Source organism: Fukomys damarensis, unplaced genomic scaffold, assembly GCF_012274545.1.
Source record: "Fukomys damarensis isolate Sample0158 unplaced genomic scaffold, DMR_v1.0_HiC HiC_scaffold_32, whole genome shotgun sequence".
Taxonomy (NCBI): Eukaryota; Metazoa; Chordata; class Mammalia; order Rodentia; family Bathyergidae; genus Fukomys; species Fukomys damarensis.
The window spans coordinates 13,997,645-14,015,414 of NW_022900944.1; the positions used below are offsets into that span (position 1 = coordinate 13,997,645).

The following is a 17,770-nucleotide window of genomic DNA, read 5'->3' on the forward strand; positions in this document are numbered from 1 at the left end:
CCAAAGTTATAAATATGAAGTTTAGAAGAGAGCATATTTCTTGGTAGAAATTTATTCCTTGTGACACATTTTGAAGTTTGTTTTCCATTTTTCTTTATCTCTGTTCCTTCAGAGCGGTGTTTGTTTTTGCCATTATGCAAGATTTGCAGCCAAACACTGTGGTGTTTGTATATTCTTTCTTAATCAGATAAAAAAATCATTCTAAGCTGTATCTAGAAAATTTCATGCTAAGTATAGTTGAAAAAAATTTGAATAGCACTACAAAAAGGACAAACCTCAAAAGGTGTGAACACAATTTTCCATAGGGAACACAAACTATAGGGAAAAGCACAAACTATGGCGCAGTTTCCGAAGAAATTCCAAGCTCACAGCCAAGGTAAGATTTACATGTTTTTAGGATATATAACTTAATGAGAAGAAGTATTTTGCACTTTGTTGTTTACTTCACACTGAACATTGTTGATTTTCACGGGGCACTGGCTTGGTTTGGAGCAGCTGCCGTCAAAGCCCCTGCTCACCACACCTCCATCAGGCAGAGCTTCAGAGGGGCTGGGCTCTAGGTGCCTCAGAAGGGATTTACTGGAGCATTATGTTTAATTGACAAGTTGCAGTTTAGTTTTCAAGGGGCTGATCACGGATCAAAGTTGAATGTTTTGAGTCCTTGCACTTACTCTCAATATAATTCCTGAATGCATGATCTATTTAAGAAAACAGCAACAGCCTTTTAAAATAGGGAGCAGAGAGGGGCCAGATGGACCTAATGAACAGGATTTTCATTTTTAAAAGTCCAATCAGGACATGCATATGGAAAGCTGTTCTACCATTCATCCTATCATTGAATCACTTACAAGAACATATATTGTGCATCTTGTTTATTCTAGGAGCTGAGCCATAGATGCCATTTCTTGGGGCCTCCCAGAATCCTAAATTGGCTAGCAATTGAATTCTCAATTAGACCAGAGTATGTGGGTACACTCAAAGGGAGAAAAACTAGAGATAGAAATCAACAGAGATGATAGGATGAAACAATTCCATAGCAGATAACTTTGCCTTGCCCAGTACAATGTTTTCCAGCTGCTATGTCATACAGGGCAAAGCAAATTTAAAAAAAAAAAAAGTTTTAATGGTGGATGGGAGCTTCTTTTCTGTCCTTTCATATTCTGTTAACTTAGCTTAACCCGATAGGCTTGTAAGACATTCATAAATCTCTTTTAGTAACTCAGCGTTCCTCAAATTGTGTCCTATAGAGTACTACACCTACAAGACAGTCCAGTTAAAAAAAAAATTGTGCAATCAGTTAAGTGTGGGAAACTACAAATTGTGTACCTTTCCAGGAGGGATTGGTTTCACTCTAAGAACTCTGAGAAGTCCTTGGGAAAGAGATTTGTTCAACTGTTTCAGATTATTTCTACCTTGAACACAGAATCATTTTATGCCATCTATGGCTCTCTTATTCTTCTCTAGGACATGGAAACTGTGGGACATTGAAAAGACAGACAGCTGGCACCTTTAGTAGTTCCAATGTCAAGGAAACCAACACAAAGTACCAGGGGAGAAAAAATCATATTTTCTAGTAGCACTATTACCAAAGAAGAAAGGCAATGTGGGTATGCACTATGACACTCGATGAATGACAACTGAAAACAAGAAAGAGAATGGCTATAAGAGACACTCTTACACATGAGATTTATACATTTGTAAACTATAAGACAATATTTCTTGTTTTGTTTTCTTCTGCTACTCTACCCAGCTTTATCTCATGGGCTGGGAATCACCTTTCTTTAATTAAATCTTTTTTATTTCTAAGCTTTGTTACATGCACAGACACATACATTATGCCTATTTTTGATTCCTTATCACATTTTAATCTGTTACTAACAATAAAAAGACTACTATAGAACATTGATTTAGTAATCTCATTAGCATCTTCATGTGCTTTTTGCATATTTCATATAAAAAGTCTGAAAGGCAAGTACAAATAAGACCTTCTGCCCTCAAAACATGCTGAAAAGACAAATTCGCAGGGAAAGAACGATACTGACACCTTGTTGGGATGTTAACTTCCAATCAAACTCAGTTGCACACTGAGTTAGTAAGGAAACGGCTTCCTAGGACATTAAGCAGAGCTGAAAAACAACGGTGTGGGGTGTATAGTGACATAATGTCAGAGCTGGCATCCCCTGGGGGATCATCAGTGTAGTTATGCCTTTTCTACTTGCTCTCTCTTGCAGGGTCTAATAGGGTCCGTAGATGCACTGTGCAATGGACTACTTTAGTGATTGTATTGGCCACGAATCTCTAGTTACAGGTATACAGAGATATACTCTGTCTGTTTTAGATGATCATAGTCCAGTGGAACAGAGCACATAGCACATGATGTGCACTGTGACAAAGGGAGGTACTGGGTACCATGGGAGCACAAGAGGGTGTCCAGCTTGGTTAGAGTTGAGGGGATCATGGAAGAGCTTAGGCTTGAAACACCAGAAGAGCTCCATTGACCTTCTTTGCAAAGCAGAGGGAAGCTTGGTGCAAAGGTGGAGAGGAATACGGCTTGCTGCACCTCCAGGGAACTCAGTCTTGAACATGGAATACATCCTAGGAGGCTGGCATGGAAAGCAAGCAGCGGCTAGGCACCAGAACCCTTCATATGACAGTTTTCAGGGGCATGACATTCAGAGTTCAGAGGGTCAGTTCTGTGTAACCAGGCACTTGTTATGTCATTTTTGTCACCACTTTTTGGGGGTATTTATTTTCTCATTTGTAACCTTGGAGCGTTTGTCCTTTTGAGATGTCTTCTAGTTTTAAGCTATCTATGATCTATTTGGTACCATGTTTAACACACTGAGACCATTCTTCTCCTGATTCTCTCTAGTCTGTTTTTTGTTAGAAAATTTTTCACTAACCAGAGTTGGTTCTCAATATATTCAGTGCAAGTAGTTTTCTTCTTTAGTATTGTAAGAAAAGTCCACTTTTCTCTTGTGCACTTGGCCTTTGTGTTAAAGTAGTAAAAAGAGCTGCTGCAATGTCAAACCAGAGTGATTATTATTCAAATCTTTTTCCACACTGTATAAGCCCTTTTTATATTCTTTGGACTTTTCATTGGACCAAGTACAATGAATTTAATGCACTTTTTATTAAATTCTGTTTCTTACAAGTGGAAAGAATTCTTCCTCCTTTCTGCTTTTTGGGTTTTACAAATCGCTAACCACTTAGATTTTTAACATATATTCTTTTATTTTATTTTGCTTTTTATTTTGTTATGCCTTAACTTGGTAAAAATATTGCAGAGAAATTTTTAAAAATTAAGAAACTGTGGAGGGGAGGAGGGGGTTAAGAGAGGGCAGGGACAAAGGGAAAAAATGAGAACCAAGACCTGTCATTTAAAGGTACAAGATCCCAGTAATGAATGTAACTGTACCATATGCCTAAAATGTACCAATAAACTCAATTAAAAAAATGCAAAAAAAGAAAAAAGAAACTGAAACTTGAATTTGCACCATTAGAATTCAATGCTATTAATTTTTTCTATATTTATTTCAGGTCAAATTTCAAAAACTTAATAAAATAATAAAATTATTTCAGATATGTAGAATTGTCTTTGATCATTATTGGGAAGCTATTTTCCAACGCTCCTGCTAAGAGCTCCATCTCCAAATTTGTCACATGTCCAACATAGCAATATGTATCCAAATGACAAACAAACAATTTACATGTGTGATTGACTTTGATAAATTATTTTAGCAATTGTTGGTGTTTAAAAATTTTCAAATGTATATAGAATAATAATAATGAAAATTGTACTTCTTTCAAGGGGGGTCAAGTAAAAGAGGATTAATAAAATGAGCTAAGAGCTGGGGACATAGCTCAGCGGTGGGGCACTTGCCAGATATATTTGAAGTCTTGTGTTCGATTCCTAGTATACAGTCCCCAGAAGGGGGGGAGAAGGAGGAGGAGAAGGAGGAAGGAGAGAGGGGAGAGAGAAGGAAGGAGAGAAAGAAGGAAGGAAGGGAAGAATGAAGGAAGAGAGAGAAAAGGAGAGAGAGAATGAACTAAGATTACCAAGATAATAGGAAAATGTGTGGTTTGGGGGAGCATTGGAGAAGGTCAAGTGGCCATTGGATTGTTCCACTGGAAGTGTTTCCTGGGCTTGGGGTACTTTTAACTGACTGCTCCCATTCTTAGGTTAACAGATGAGCATTATTACCTCAGAAGTAGGTTTCTTATAATCAGAATGCATTTGTTGTACAAGCAATATTGGTTCTCTCTTGCTCTCTCACAACCACTGACCCTTCCACCTTCCTCCACAGATGCCACCACCACTCCCTTGGACTTCCTGGCCTTCAGAACTGTGACCCGAATGTGCTGCTGTTTCTTGTGAATTGCCCAGGTATTCTGTCACTGAAGCACAAACCTGACCGAGATTACTGCTTTGCTTTCTCTATGGGAATAAAGAAAAATTTTTGCTTGTTTACATTCTCTTAAAGCTGGGAATAATGGATTCAGATAATCCTAGTCAATTTGAAACTTGTAAAAGTGAAATGGAGACTCAAGGACTGTTTAGAAATTATTCATGATTGGATTTGCATGAATAATAAGGGTTGGTGATTTCTACTATCTATTTTCAACAGTATGTGTTAGGCTCTGTTTCCTGCTAATTATGTTGTATATAACATCTCTCTTAATCCTCATAATAACTTTATGCATTTAGTACTTTTATGTCATTCACTTTGCACATAAAGAAACATTCAAACATCTTCTGCAAAAATTGAGGAATATATGAATCAAAGTGTTCCTACTGGGTAAACTAAGTCAAGTCTCTGTATGTTGAGCCTTTCTTGGTTTTGTCCAAAGTTGAAGTTGATCTCTCTAGCTTCACTTTGATTTATTTGTCCATTAATTAATTTTTCTTTTAAATTAGCCAAAGTTATATCCTGCTGCTTACAATCAACCAAAAACTCTGATGGACTTAACCTCTGCTTCCAGACTCTTGATTTCACAACATAAATTCCTATTCATTTTTCAAGAAACTGCTTAAAATACTATGTTTGGTACTGAACTTGATGTTACAGGTTAATTTTTCTTTCTTTGAACATTATGACTTCATATACGTCTATATATATGTATATGTATATATATACTTTTTGCATAATGTCTAACTTTAAAAGGAAAGCTAATTCTACTTCTCTTTTATTTTGATGAACAACCTAATTAGTTGATGTGGTCGGTCAAATAATGGTCTGCTAAGATAACCAAGACCTAATCCTTGGAGTCCATGATTGTTCATTTATATGGCAATGGGGATTTTACAGGTGTGATTAAGTTAAAGATCTTAAAATGGGGAGATTAACTTGGATTATTTGGGGAGAATTGAAATGTAATCACAAGAGTATTTATAAGAAAGAGGCAAAAAATATATAAGAAAGAGGCAGAAGGAAATTTGACTTTATGATTTGATAAGAGAAACAGAGATTAGAATGATGTTCAGGAAAAGGCAAGAAAAGGGCCACAAATCAAGGAATAATGGTGGCTACTAGAAGCAGAAAAGGGAAAGGGGCTGGGTTTTCCCCCTAGAGCCTTTACGAAGACCTTGATAACACCTTGGTTCTATTTGTGAGGCTCATTTCAGACTCATGACCTCCGGAAGTATAAGAGAATAAATTAGTTTCTTTTCATTAAAAAAACCCTGCTAATTTAAAACTTGTTACTCTTTACGAAGACCTTGATAACACCTTGGTTCTATTTGTGAGGCTTTTTTCAGACTCATGACCTCCGGAAGTATAAGAGAATAAATTAGTTTCTTTTCATTAAAAAAAACCCTGCTAATTTAAACAACTTGTTACAGTGACAACAGGAAACTAATTGTTGATGAAATGAGATCATTATTTTTTGTGTTTATGCTTGGTGTAGAAAATGGAGCACATTTTGACTCTGTTATGGTTTTAGCCTGGGGAGGATCGATGACAACTCACACCCATACATTGTAAAATGTTCAGGCTGTAAGAAGGGATATTGTGCCATGATTTCTGTTGTGGAGAAGGCACTTTTATGGTCGATGGATTTTTTTAGAAAAGTGAATGATATGAAAACATTCACTGGCACAAGCTTGATTGATTTCAAAATTTCTTATCTCAAATTGTCTTACCATTTCTTTTCTGTGTGGAGGGTCATTAACAATGTTTCTCCGTCACCAAGTGACATTCTATGTTGACAGAAGGAATAGCAAGAATTCAGTTTGGCTGTTACGCTGATGTAATACGACCTAGATCTAAAGAAAAATGCATGCCCAGAATAAAGCCTATTTTGTTTTAAGTGCCTTTTGTCCTTTAGTAAAAAGGAAGAGTAAAGTAATCACTGTGGCTGAGACATTTGAAAGATTACAAGGCTTATATAGTTCACGTGAAAGATATGCCCCTTGAAGATACCATACACCTGATAAACTTTAGAAATTTAATAAAAATTGTTTTAAGTGACTGTAGGGACCTCTGTTGGGAGGGGAAAGAAAAGAGCTGTGTGCTTCTTTTTATGAATGTGTGTGTGTGTGTGTGTGTGTGTGTGTGTGTGTGTGTGTGTGTGTTGGGGATGGTGTGGGGGTGGGGTGGAGTGAGTGAATACGTGTTAGAATTTATTTGAATAATGTCTCAATATATTACTACTGTTAACAAAATTATGATTGGTGCACCAAGCAGAATACACTTGAAATAAATAGCTTCTAATGCGATATTACAGAGATTTCCAATATCAACTTGTTTCTATTTCACAGCATGTAGATAATAGGAGTGAAGACATGTCTAAAGGTCATTGCTTACGTTGTGGTTATGTGTCTTACAATGCCTGACTGATGTTTTTAAAAGAGTGGCTGAATACCTATGCCATCCAGGATGGAGGATCTCTTCGATGCTGACAAACACACATCTATCTAGATAATGGAACTGGTTCTTTTTATTTTTTTCATGCATGTTTGTTCACATAAATACAACACACAGAGCATTCAGCTGTGACTCATGAATAAATCTTGAAGATTCATGAGAAGAAACAGTATTCAAATATGATTTTCAAGTGAGGTAGGAGGAGAGGGAGTGAGGGATGAAAGGAGGGAGGGGGAGAGAGAGAGAGAAAGAGAAGAGAGAACATCTATAGGGCAGAGTGCTAATTCATGTTTTGCTTCTATTGGGGAGGTAAGACTGCACCTGGTGGAGAATTTAAACATCTTAGATTCAATGCTTGAGCACAGAAGCCAAACATTTTGTGGGTTTTGTTGTTGTTGTTGCTGTTAGCATTAGAGCATGATGAACTTTGCCATCTTATTCAAGAAAGGCCACGTTGCTTGATCAATATAATGAATCCACACTGAGCTCCCATGTTGTTTTTAAGTCTAACTCTGGGGGAGCAAAGTGTTGGTTCCTTTCCACAAGCAACGGGAGAGTTAGAAGCATAGGGTGACTAATGTATCATTGTAAATGAGGGTCAGCAAAATGTGGCTTACCTTCTCGTCACCTCTTCTGCTTCAGGGTCTAAGACAGCCATGCTGGTTTCTCAGGCCTTTCTTTCCTCTGACTCTGGAGGCAGCTTTTATTCTCAGTATTGTACACCATGAAAGCACTACCCTTGGACTGAAAATGACATTGTCAGTAAAGCTCACGAGTAGCTCAGACTCACTAGGTGAGCTCATTTATTTACTCCCCAAATGAGAAAAAAATAAAAGGAGCTGGTGAAACAATTTAAGTGAAAGTTCTGAGGTGTTGACTGGCCAGACAAATGTGGTAGGTGATACTCTCCAGGTGGCTGGGTGAGATTTGCACACATGCGCCAACTTGTGAATAATATTATAATCAGTATCAGTTTCTGGTAGGCTAGAAGTGAATTTTGAAACCTAAATCCCATCAATAACAAAATCCACATCAAATTACATAGTAATTTATTCACTCTGATTAATTTACTCATTTGATAATTCAAGGAAGAACACACCTACTATAGAGTGTCTATATTCCTTGAGGAGAGGTCAAACTAGTAAGAAAAGAAATGCTCATTATACACACTCTTTTGTAATTGTCTGCAGCTCTGGACCAATTAGTATTTTATTTCAATAAGTAGGGCAGAAGCTCTCTATGTCAACCTAGACTTCTAACTTGCCTGCCTTACAGGTCTTCATAAAAAGAAGACTACACTGTACCTCTTTGATTCCCAGGTGGGGGTATATGTGACTTTTTCTCACAGATCAATGAACATCTTTTCATTAAGCCATGGTAGCCTTCATGTGGCAATTGCCGTAGAAGATATTGGACATATTCCTCTGTACCATTCCCTTGGTAATGATAATTACCTGGTAATTATGCAGGCCTCTTGACAAATGAGCATTTTAGAAACGACGGGTTCAAAACAACAGTGTCTACCAAACATTACATGCATTTTTGTTTGTTTTTAGATCCTTGGTGCTCATGGAATCTTTACCAAACAACTCCAAATGGCACTGGGCTCCCTTCTGCATAGGTGAGCAGGATCCTATAGTTAGCCCTCATGGCACAAGCACAGCTGTCACATTAAAACTGCTCCTGGGAAACGATGAATGTTTCATTTGATTTTTTTTTCTTGTGGAGGTGGAGATAAGGGACAGACGATTACAAAAGGGAGAGAGAAAGAAAGGTACATTCATTTAAAAATGACAAAAATAATATTTCTCAGTTTGCTCTCCCTGTCAAACAAGGGTAATAAAACCTGTTTTACCTTCCAGTGTTGTTTTGAGGTATAAATTGGGTAAGAGATTTAAAGTTCCTTGGAGAGTTAGAAAACATGAAGTGTATTCTGACATCCCCTCCATTTCTAGCTGAAAGTAATATGAGATAATGTGTTTGCAGTGACAGAAAGCAGAATAGGCTTCAAGGTACTAGGGACGATGCTTCCCCAATTTTTCCTAGTGTTACACGCAGTACGAGTACTGGGTATGATCTCACTGAGTGTAAACAAAGCCATAGATGGAGACGGATGGGGGCAAATGTCTGGGAGCTCTGCCCATCTCAGGTCTGCCAAGTTACCTTGAGAAATGAGTTGGTCAGCTTCTTGGTACGTCTGCCCCCCAAAGTTGACTGCAGTGAGATGCTGATGAAGCTTATACTTTAGGAAACTTCACTTTCATGGGTCCCATCCTAGATCCTACATCTATGTTTGCATTCATAAGTATTTATTCATTTTCTTCTGAACGTTTCCTTAAATTGTATTAGCTTCCAGGGCCACAACACTTGTTTCCACCCCCTGCTTAAAACTCGCGTGTTGTGCCCTTGCCGGGAAGTTCTGATCCATATTTTGCTCATGCTGGACCCTTTACCAGCAATTCATTGCAGTCACTAGCGGTGTCTAGAATATTAAATGACTGAGTTTCTCTACACATGGAGATTTTAGCACCAGGTGATCTATGTGGCATCCTTGGTAAGGCCATTAGCTAGCAGAACATATCCAGGGTTGGAAAACTCATCACCTCCACCCACTTGGTTTTGCTCTGATTGTAGGAATGCTTGTCCTTATTTTTGGTTTAAGTAATTTCTCTCTCTCCTTTTTGGGGGGTACCAGGGATCAAACTCCAGTCCTTGCGCTTGCCAGGCAGGGGGTGGAACCACTGAGCTACATCCCTGGCCCCAAGTAGTTTCTCATTTCCATGCATTCACACACCTTACTCCTCTAGGCACTGGTTCCGTGATGTTTCTTTCCTTATTTTCTAGTATTTCTATCAAGATGCTAGCTGAGGGTGTAAATTTATCTACAAAGCATTTTTTCTGTTCTTTTTTTCATTAATTTTATTGGTACATTTGATGTATACAATATAATGACATGCATTGTTGGAAATTTGTACCTTTACATAATCCATCTTAGTTTTTATTTTTTCCCCATCCCCCTGGCCTCCCTTCAACCCCTCCACCCCTCTCTATCTACAAAGACTTTGTTTCCATTATTTTTTATTTTCTCATATTAATCCCATTCCCTTCTTCACTTTCTCCAACCCCTCAGATTTCCCCTTCCCCTTTGTCCCTTTCTTTCCTATTTCATATTATCTATTATCTATTATACCTTTTAGTCCTTATTTACATTTTTAGTTTCTCACACTAGAGAAACTATTTGATATTTACACGTGTGTCCTATTTATATCACTTAAGAGTATCACCTGAATGTGATATTCAGCTAGAAATGTCTCAAATTTCTCATTTTTATGACTGAGTAGTAGTACTCCATTTTATTAAAAAATATACATTTTTTTTAATCCAGTCTCCAGTTAATAGGCAATTGGGCGCTTCCAAGTTTTAGCTATTACAAATTGTGCTGCTATGAACATAGGTGCACATATATCACTGTGGTATGATTCCTTTAATTCTTTAGGGAAGATACCCAGCAGGGGAATAGCTAGGTCAAGTGGAACTTCCAATCCTTGTTTTGAGGTAACTTCATTCTGATTTCCACAGTGGTTGCTCCAGTTTACACTCCCACCAGCCGTGGAGCAGGCTTCCTCTTTCCCCATAGCCCTGCCAACATTTGTTATTGGTTGATTTCACTATAGCAGCCGTTCTTTCTGGAGTGAGGTGAAATCTCAGTGTTATTTTCATCTGCATCTCTCAAATGACCAGTGATGTTGAACATTTTTTCATATGTTTATTTGCTATTTCTACTTCTTTGTCTGAGAAATATGGGTTCATTTCAGATGCCCATTTTTGGATTGGGTCTTTAAATTTGGGAGGTCTGATTTTTTAAAGTTCTTTATGTATTCTAGATAGCAGACCTTTGAGGAACAGCAAAGCTTATTTTTTTCAATGAGAAATTTTAGAAAAACAAATATATAAAATCTCCCTAAGAGCCCCCAAAGAATAGTTAATAGTGATGAAATTCTAGGTATAGGCTTGCAGCCTACTCACTGCCCATCAGGCACATCTCAGAGTACTACTGAGAGACTTTGGGTGGGAATTGGACAGGACACAACTTCTCTCAGAGTCTCCTATTTTCTCACCTCAACCTCAAAGCTTCCCTCCAGCAGCAAAGCACCATAATTTGCACTGCCTCAGTTCTCTGACAAGCTACGAAATTCCAGTCATTGCAAATTCCATATAAGTAGCACGTTTTCTATACTTGAGTGAATTTAATCTTTAAAAATCATTTGGTCTAACACAATAACTTGGCAAGCTGTGCTTCTTTAAAATCACATCACTTCTTGGTAGGTGCTAATTTTCACTTCTGCTAAGTACTTTGTTAAACCATTTCAGTCTGTGTTGGTATTAGACTATTAAGTGTCGCAAGAGAGCTGTCAGAGAATTCTTTGTGAACAAGACCGTGTGCATTACAATAGTTTACCTCTAAACAGTCTATTAATATAGTCAGGTAGCATTTAGAAGTCTTTCCTTGTACCTCAACTATGTTATAGCGGCAAAGATGAAAAAATGATTATGTTTATGTCATCAGTACTGTTATTTATATTAATTTTGATTTATAGTACACTAAATAATAAACCAGGTTGGAATTTTAATAGGTTATGTGAATAGTAATTAAGGTATTTCTTTTCTTCTAGTGCCTTATTCATTTTTAGAACTGTATTAATGCATTTTAATGTTTTAAATAGCATATTAAAGGCACATGCAGCTCAGATAAAGCCCAGGGAATATAACTATTTAGCAACAATACAGGTTATTCTCACACCTTCTCCTTTGACCCTTCTCCATGTGACACTCCATGTCTTAAAGATGAAAAGAACTCTAGAAACAGTTCTATGAGTTAAATTCATCCATTAAATCAGAGACAGTCCTTGGGAACCGTGAGCTGTAACAGAAGGGGTGTTCGGTAAGGTACATCTCGGGTCACAAAGCATGCACAACACAACTCCTTTAGAAGGTAAAAGAGTCAAATCTCTGGATTGTACCAATATACCCAGCAGTAAGTGTGAGTCTCCATTTCCTCACCTCTTCTCCAGGATGTAATTTTTATGAGAAATTCTTTCTTTTAGATCCTAGAGTCTACTAGGAGTCCTTAACACCTGATCTTAAAAGATCATCAAATTCTTTTAAAATTTTATGGGGCGGCTTTTAATGTGTCTTATTTCTATTGCCTTCTATTCATACTTAGAAGCAAATTTAATGAATGTATGTCAGCACCTTTTTCAACAAACTGCATTGCTTCTTATCCAATTGCCGAGAGTCCGTGCCTGATGCTGGACTTTCAGGCTCAAGTCAGACATTGAGGAGAATAGCTAGAAGTGATGGTGCATGCCGATAGGCTCAGTACTCTGGGAAGCTGAGGCAGGAGAATCACAAACTGGGGCCTGGCCTGGGCAATTAAGTGACTTAATGAGACCTTACCTCAAAATTTAAAAAGTTAAAATGGGTTGGAGTTGTTGCGCCATGGGAAGGCCCTGGGTTCAGTCTCCAGTAATGAAAAAAAAAAAAATTCCTTGACTCTTGTTTTACCCTAGACCACTCCTAGCTAATCACAACATTCACTTTTTGAATCCATCATCTTTTCTCTAAGTCTGCTGCTAGTCCCCTAGCCTGGGAAAGTCACAATTTCCACTGGAATTTCAGCAATAAGATCTTAATTGATATCCTTGTCCCTTGAACTACTCTTCTCCAGTCTATTTAACACACATAGTCCAGAATAATTTTTCTAACACTCAAAAATTTTCTCACGGAACAATTTATGTCTCCTCTCAGTAAACTTCAAACACCTTAAAATAATATGACACCTTCTTGCCTCTCCTGCCTTCTTCCCTCCACGGTTTTTCCCGCATCTCCTGCTTTCCCTGTAAAGCTTCTGTGCCCTTGTGCATGGCACTCTCTGGGCCACCATGTCCTTAGAAAACTCTGTGCTCAGCTGCCTGCTCAGCCTCCAGGTCTCTGAGAAGATAACTCCTCTTCCTACTGCGATGTCTTCTCTTACCTTTCCCCCAACCAATGAGAGTAATTGTCACTCTTTATATTCTTATGACAACATATTATACCCCACTGATTCCATTCCATTGTTGTGGCATCTTCACAGCTGAATTCCTCAGTAGGAATTCAACTTCTTTAGGTTGGAAGTTGGTGTCTTGTTTGTTCTCACATCTCCGATTCCCCAGTGCAGAATAGGTGTTCCTTAAATAGGCAGGGAATAATGGAAAGGGATTTCTTAACTTTGAAGTTTCTCATTCAAACTCAAGTCATGAAACCCCCCAAGGGTGGACCCTGGGTCTAGAGGCCTGATGCCCACTCTTTGAAATAACATGTGAGTAGTCAAAAATCTCATCTTCTGTTTTCTCTGCAAGACTCCACCAGACCCAATCTGCTATGTTGACCTGCTCTAAATGTCCTACATAATTTGGACTTGCCATATTGTGAAATGTTTTTTTCTAAAGTATTTTCATTAGCTTTTAAAGCCCACATGCATCTTTTAAAAAATATAAGCCACATGTTTGACATTCATTTACACTTTGCTTTTTTTCTATAAAAAGAAAAATGTAAATTGATGTTCAGATGCCTTTGGGCTTTTTAATAAATACAACTTTCAAGTCGTTTTTCTTTCTGTGGAATTATTACAAAGGAAAATGCCTTTGGACAATAGGTCATGGCTCCATCCCAAACTCTAAATAAGTGGTGGTTTAGTGGGTTCCAAACTTGGTTAAAGCCCTGATTGAGAGCTCTGACCCACAATGCCCAGTTGCATTTGTTCTCTTCATTTGTCAGAGGTAAAAACAGGGGATACTGACTTTTTATTTATCTTTGTAGCTTTCAAGCATAATGTGTCCAAATAAAGGACTCTGTACTTGGAATCAGGATATCTGAGGTCTATCTCTGACTCATGATAGAAGCAGGCGTGGCATCTATACTCAACCTATTTTATGGCATTAATGGCAGAATCAAGGGACATGAATGCAAAAATAGGTGGATACAGTAAAGAGTACTCTTCGTGGCTGGTTCATGGGAGTGTTAATTAATGAAGCCTCTTTAGAGGGAATATCTACAGAAAATCTGTAAAAGTGCGTGCTCCGTCACCAAAACATATGCACAAAAAGTTAATTGAATTAGAATTTTTTATTAAACAAATGATACAATTTGAAGAACATACTTGGGAGTTAGTTAAACAAATTAATGAAATAGTGTAAGATTCTTGAAAATTCTCCACACATATGAATGTACACACATACATACATACAGGGGCGCCAAGATATAATACTTAAAAAAAAGCAAGGGTCCATGTATTTTGGGTTGTTCATGAATTGAGAAGAGATATGTGTGTGTGTGTGTGTGTGTGTGTGTGAGAGAGAGAGAGAGAGAGTGAGAGAGAGAGTGAGAGAGAGAGAGACAAATCAACAGAGAATACTTTTTCTTGACAATATGTCTCAGAAAATACATAAGTGCTTACTTTTGGAGGCAAAGTTTGGGTAAAAGTTTTTAATCTTCATTTATACTATTCTACACTTGCATTTTCATGCTACATGCATGCATGTATACCAGGCTGTGGGACATTTTTGCTTTCTTTATTTTATTAATTACACATACATGCATTACACATACAGACATATACACATACGTATTTAAGCAATGCTTACAGGAAGACAAAGGTTACCACCCAATAGAAGGGAAGTTTGGGTGGAGCCCAATGCAAAGCACAAGTTTCAGAGCTGACAGAGTTGGGTTTGTCTCCTAGTCAGGACCCCTTTCTAGTTATATCAACCTGGCAAAAACATTTGAACCCTCTGAAACTCAGTTTCCCTATATGAAATTGGGAGCAATAGCCTACCTTATAAAGCTATTATGAGAGTTAAATTATATGATAAATAATGCATAATAATAAATCATAATAAATAATGCATAAAACTGAATACAGCTTGTAATATGGCAAATCCTCACTTTGTTATGCCTATCGTTATTGTTCTGCTATTATTATTATCATTACAACCACTATAATATAGCTAAGACCTTTAAACCTCCTTCTTCATTAAGGATACTATTTCACCATGATTCAGTCCCCAGCCTTGTCTCAGGCCTACTTTTAGGGGAAGGAAATGTGAGAGTGTATTCCTAGTATGCTCTAGCTGTTGCAGACAAATGGCTTAGAGCACTGGGGGTGTAACCCCAGTAGGTTGAAGCAGCTGATTTCATTTGGACCATATTCTCTACCTACTATCCCTGGCCCTGAATGCAAGGACATCACCCTTGGGATCTCAGCTGAGACACGGCTGCTGAGCCCTCCCACAGAGTTTAGTTCTTCCACTCATATAAGAAGTGCCCTGCGCTCCAGAATCTCTGGTCTCCAGCTTATGTCCTTCCATGCCCGCGGTAGAGGGCATCTCGTGAACAGACTTTTCTAGAGTTTGAAAAAGTTAAAGTGCACTCCTGACCTAAAACCATTTCTTGACTCTGAAAAGAAATTGTTCCTGGAAGTGCTTCAGGGGAAAGATTTGGAGGAGCAGCTTTCCATTTTGCCTTGAATTGCAGACTCACATTAAAAAACATTAAGGATAATAAACTGGAAATTCAATTACCAGGCTTGAAGCCAGAACACCGCACACTCGATTTGGATTTGCATCTTAACTTATAGCTTGTTCTTGCCAATATTACTTACAATTCAGACCTTTGCTCGTGGTATAAAAAGCACTTAGTGCACAGATGATTTCTCACCAAGTACTTTTTGATGGACCTGACCAAATGTCGATTTGGGTATGAGTTTAAATTAGGAAGAAATGTAAAATATTTCTTCATTTTATTTTTATGTTTTTATTTTTGCACTTTAGCAACCCACAGAACTATGACACGGATTTCAAATATCTACATAATATCGAATGTCTCCTCTGGGATACTAATAAAAGTTTCTGTTAGGGCTGCAATATAATTTATTTGCAAACTCTCCTGTTGAGAGGTCGTCACCTGTCCTTGGGAAGAGGATTCCTAATATGGGGGTTAGGGAAAGACTGTGAAGATGTGTTATGTTATACTTTGCCAGGTAAGCAATTGTAAGAATGTGACTTTTTGGCTTATTTTAATTTCTTAAAGATTCATGCATCTAGATGTAGGTTTTCATGAATCTTGATTAAGAAAACTCTCAAGGTAGATCTCACTTCTTGAAGAGTGGCATGCCACAGACATGAAAGTCCCAGCCAGTACCATTGGTGTGAGTTGAAACCCTGCTCTTCACCAACTCTGTGAATACAAACAAATTGCTTAAACTTTTTATGGCTCAATTCTCTCATCTGTAAAATTGGAATAAAGATAAGAGAACTTGTCTTACAAGGTTGGGGAATGCTTAAGGGAATCAATAATGTGTGTAAAGCTCTTCAATTAGTGGTTGGCAATAGTAAATATGCAATAAATGTTAATTTTTATTATTATCATCAGGTGTGATTCATAAAAGACTTAGAAGAATAATTATATTATTCTGCTTGGGATGGAGAAAACAGTGGCTTATGTTTGGAGGCCTCCTAGGAATTTTTCTTTACTTTATAGCAGTGAATCTTAATCTTGGATGCACAATGGCATCACCTGGTAGCAAAGTATAATTTTCAGAAGTTGAAAACTTGAATCTGATACAAACATACAGTGAGCATTGCCAAAGGCTTATTTGATCCATTTAATGAGTGAACCAGCAGGATGAGTTTAAACTGGTTCAAAGAGAATTAGAAAGACCACATAGACATGGGTATGAAAGAAGTCTGGAATTAGCTTGCTAACTCAGATACAAAATTGGTTAATGTTCTATGGGGCAAATAACAGTAATCTTGGAACTGGGCAAACATTAGCATCTCTACTGGGGAAATAAGGTATTTGTATTGTTATTGGACCAGAATCTACTGCTCTGATATCAAATATTTACAGCATGGTTGTCAAACTTGGACACGTGTCAGAATCACCTGGCAACTTGTTAAAATTATAGCAGCCTGAGGCCTATTGTATTTATCTACTTTACTAAGCTTGCACTTCTGTATTCTTTAATACTGTCCTTTGTAATGCTGTTATATATCAAAGATTGAGCATCACTGCTTTATAAGGCATCATCTACTTTTATGGAAATGTGAAAGATCCTTGGGAAATAGGAAATTAAATAATGGTATACTACCTTAAGTAACTAGTCTTTGATTTAGACTGTTAGATAATGCTCCAGGATGACATTAAAAGGCCATGTAGTTATCTTTTAATTGATTTCTAATTTTTTCCTCTAAATACCAGGTAACACTAAAAAAAGAAAAAGTAATCTACATACATCTAAGTATCATTCCTGACTTCTGATTAATTGATCTTAGTTGTGGCTTGGGAATCAAGGTTACAAATCTCTCCAGGTGATTCAAATGTGCTGTCAAGGTTGAAAATCACAGACCTCTGAGTTTCCCTCATTTCCTGACTGTGCTGTAGTCTACTTTTTATATAGTATCATGAACATGGTATGTACTTAATATTGGGCATGAATTTATGAGTTAATAAATTAAATGAATATAGGGCTCAGTGGAGTGGTATGTTGGAGAAGACACAGACTTATCTGCCAGCCTTCGCTAGAAGGTGATTTACAGGGATGGCTATCTCATTTTTAATTTTCAGTAGAGAGTAGGGAATTCTCCAGTTAACATTCCTCCATGGCTGGTATACCACGCATGCCGCTAAACCTAGCTTACAGATCTTTTGGTTTTGACTAAACTGTCTTCTCATCTGCTCTAGACAAATCTTTGTTGTTAAACTCATATCTTTCTTTTTTTCTTTCCTGGCATGTTGCTGAAGTTTCAGTTATTTCCAAAAATCTTTGGAGCGAATCTTTTTCTTTCTTTCTTTCTTTTTTTTTTTTT

The 17,770-nt window shown here is 37.5% G+C and overlaps 1 long non-coding RNA gene across 1 annotated transcript in view; it reads left to right on the top strand.

Moving 5' to 3' along the window:
* Positions 1-267: 267 nt before the first annotated feature.
* Positions 268-17,770, top strand: part of LOC104865734 — a 193,451-nt gene continuing 175,948 nt past the window's right edge. The window contains exons 1-2 of the long non-coding RNA XR_781256.2: positions 268-376; positions 4,308-4,387. This is a non-coding gene — a long non-coding RNA (uncharacterized LOC104865734). The remainder of the gene's footprint in view (positions 377-4,307; positions 4,388-17,770) is intronic.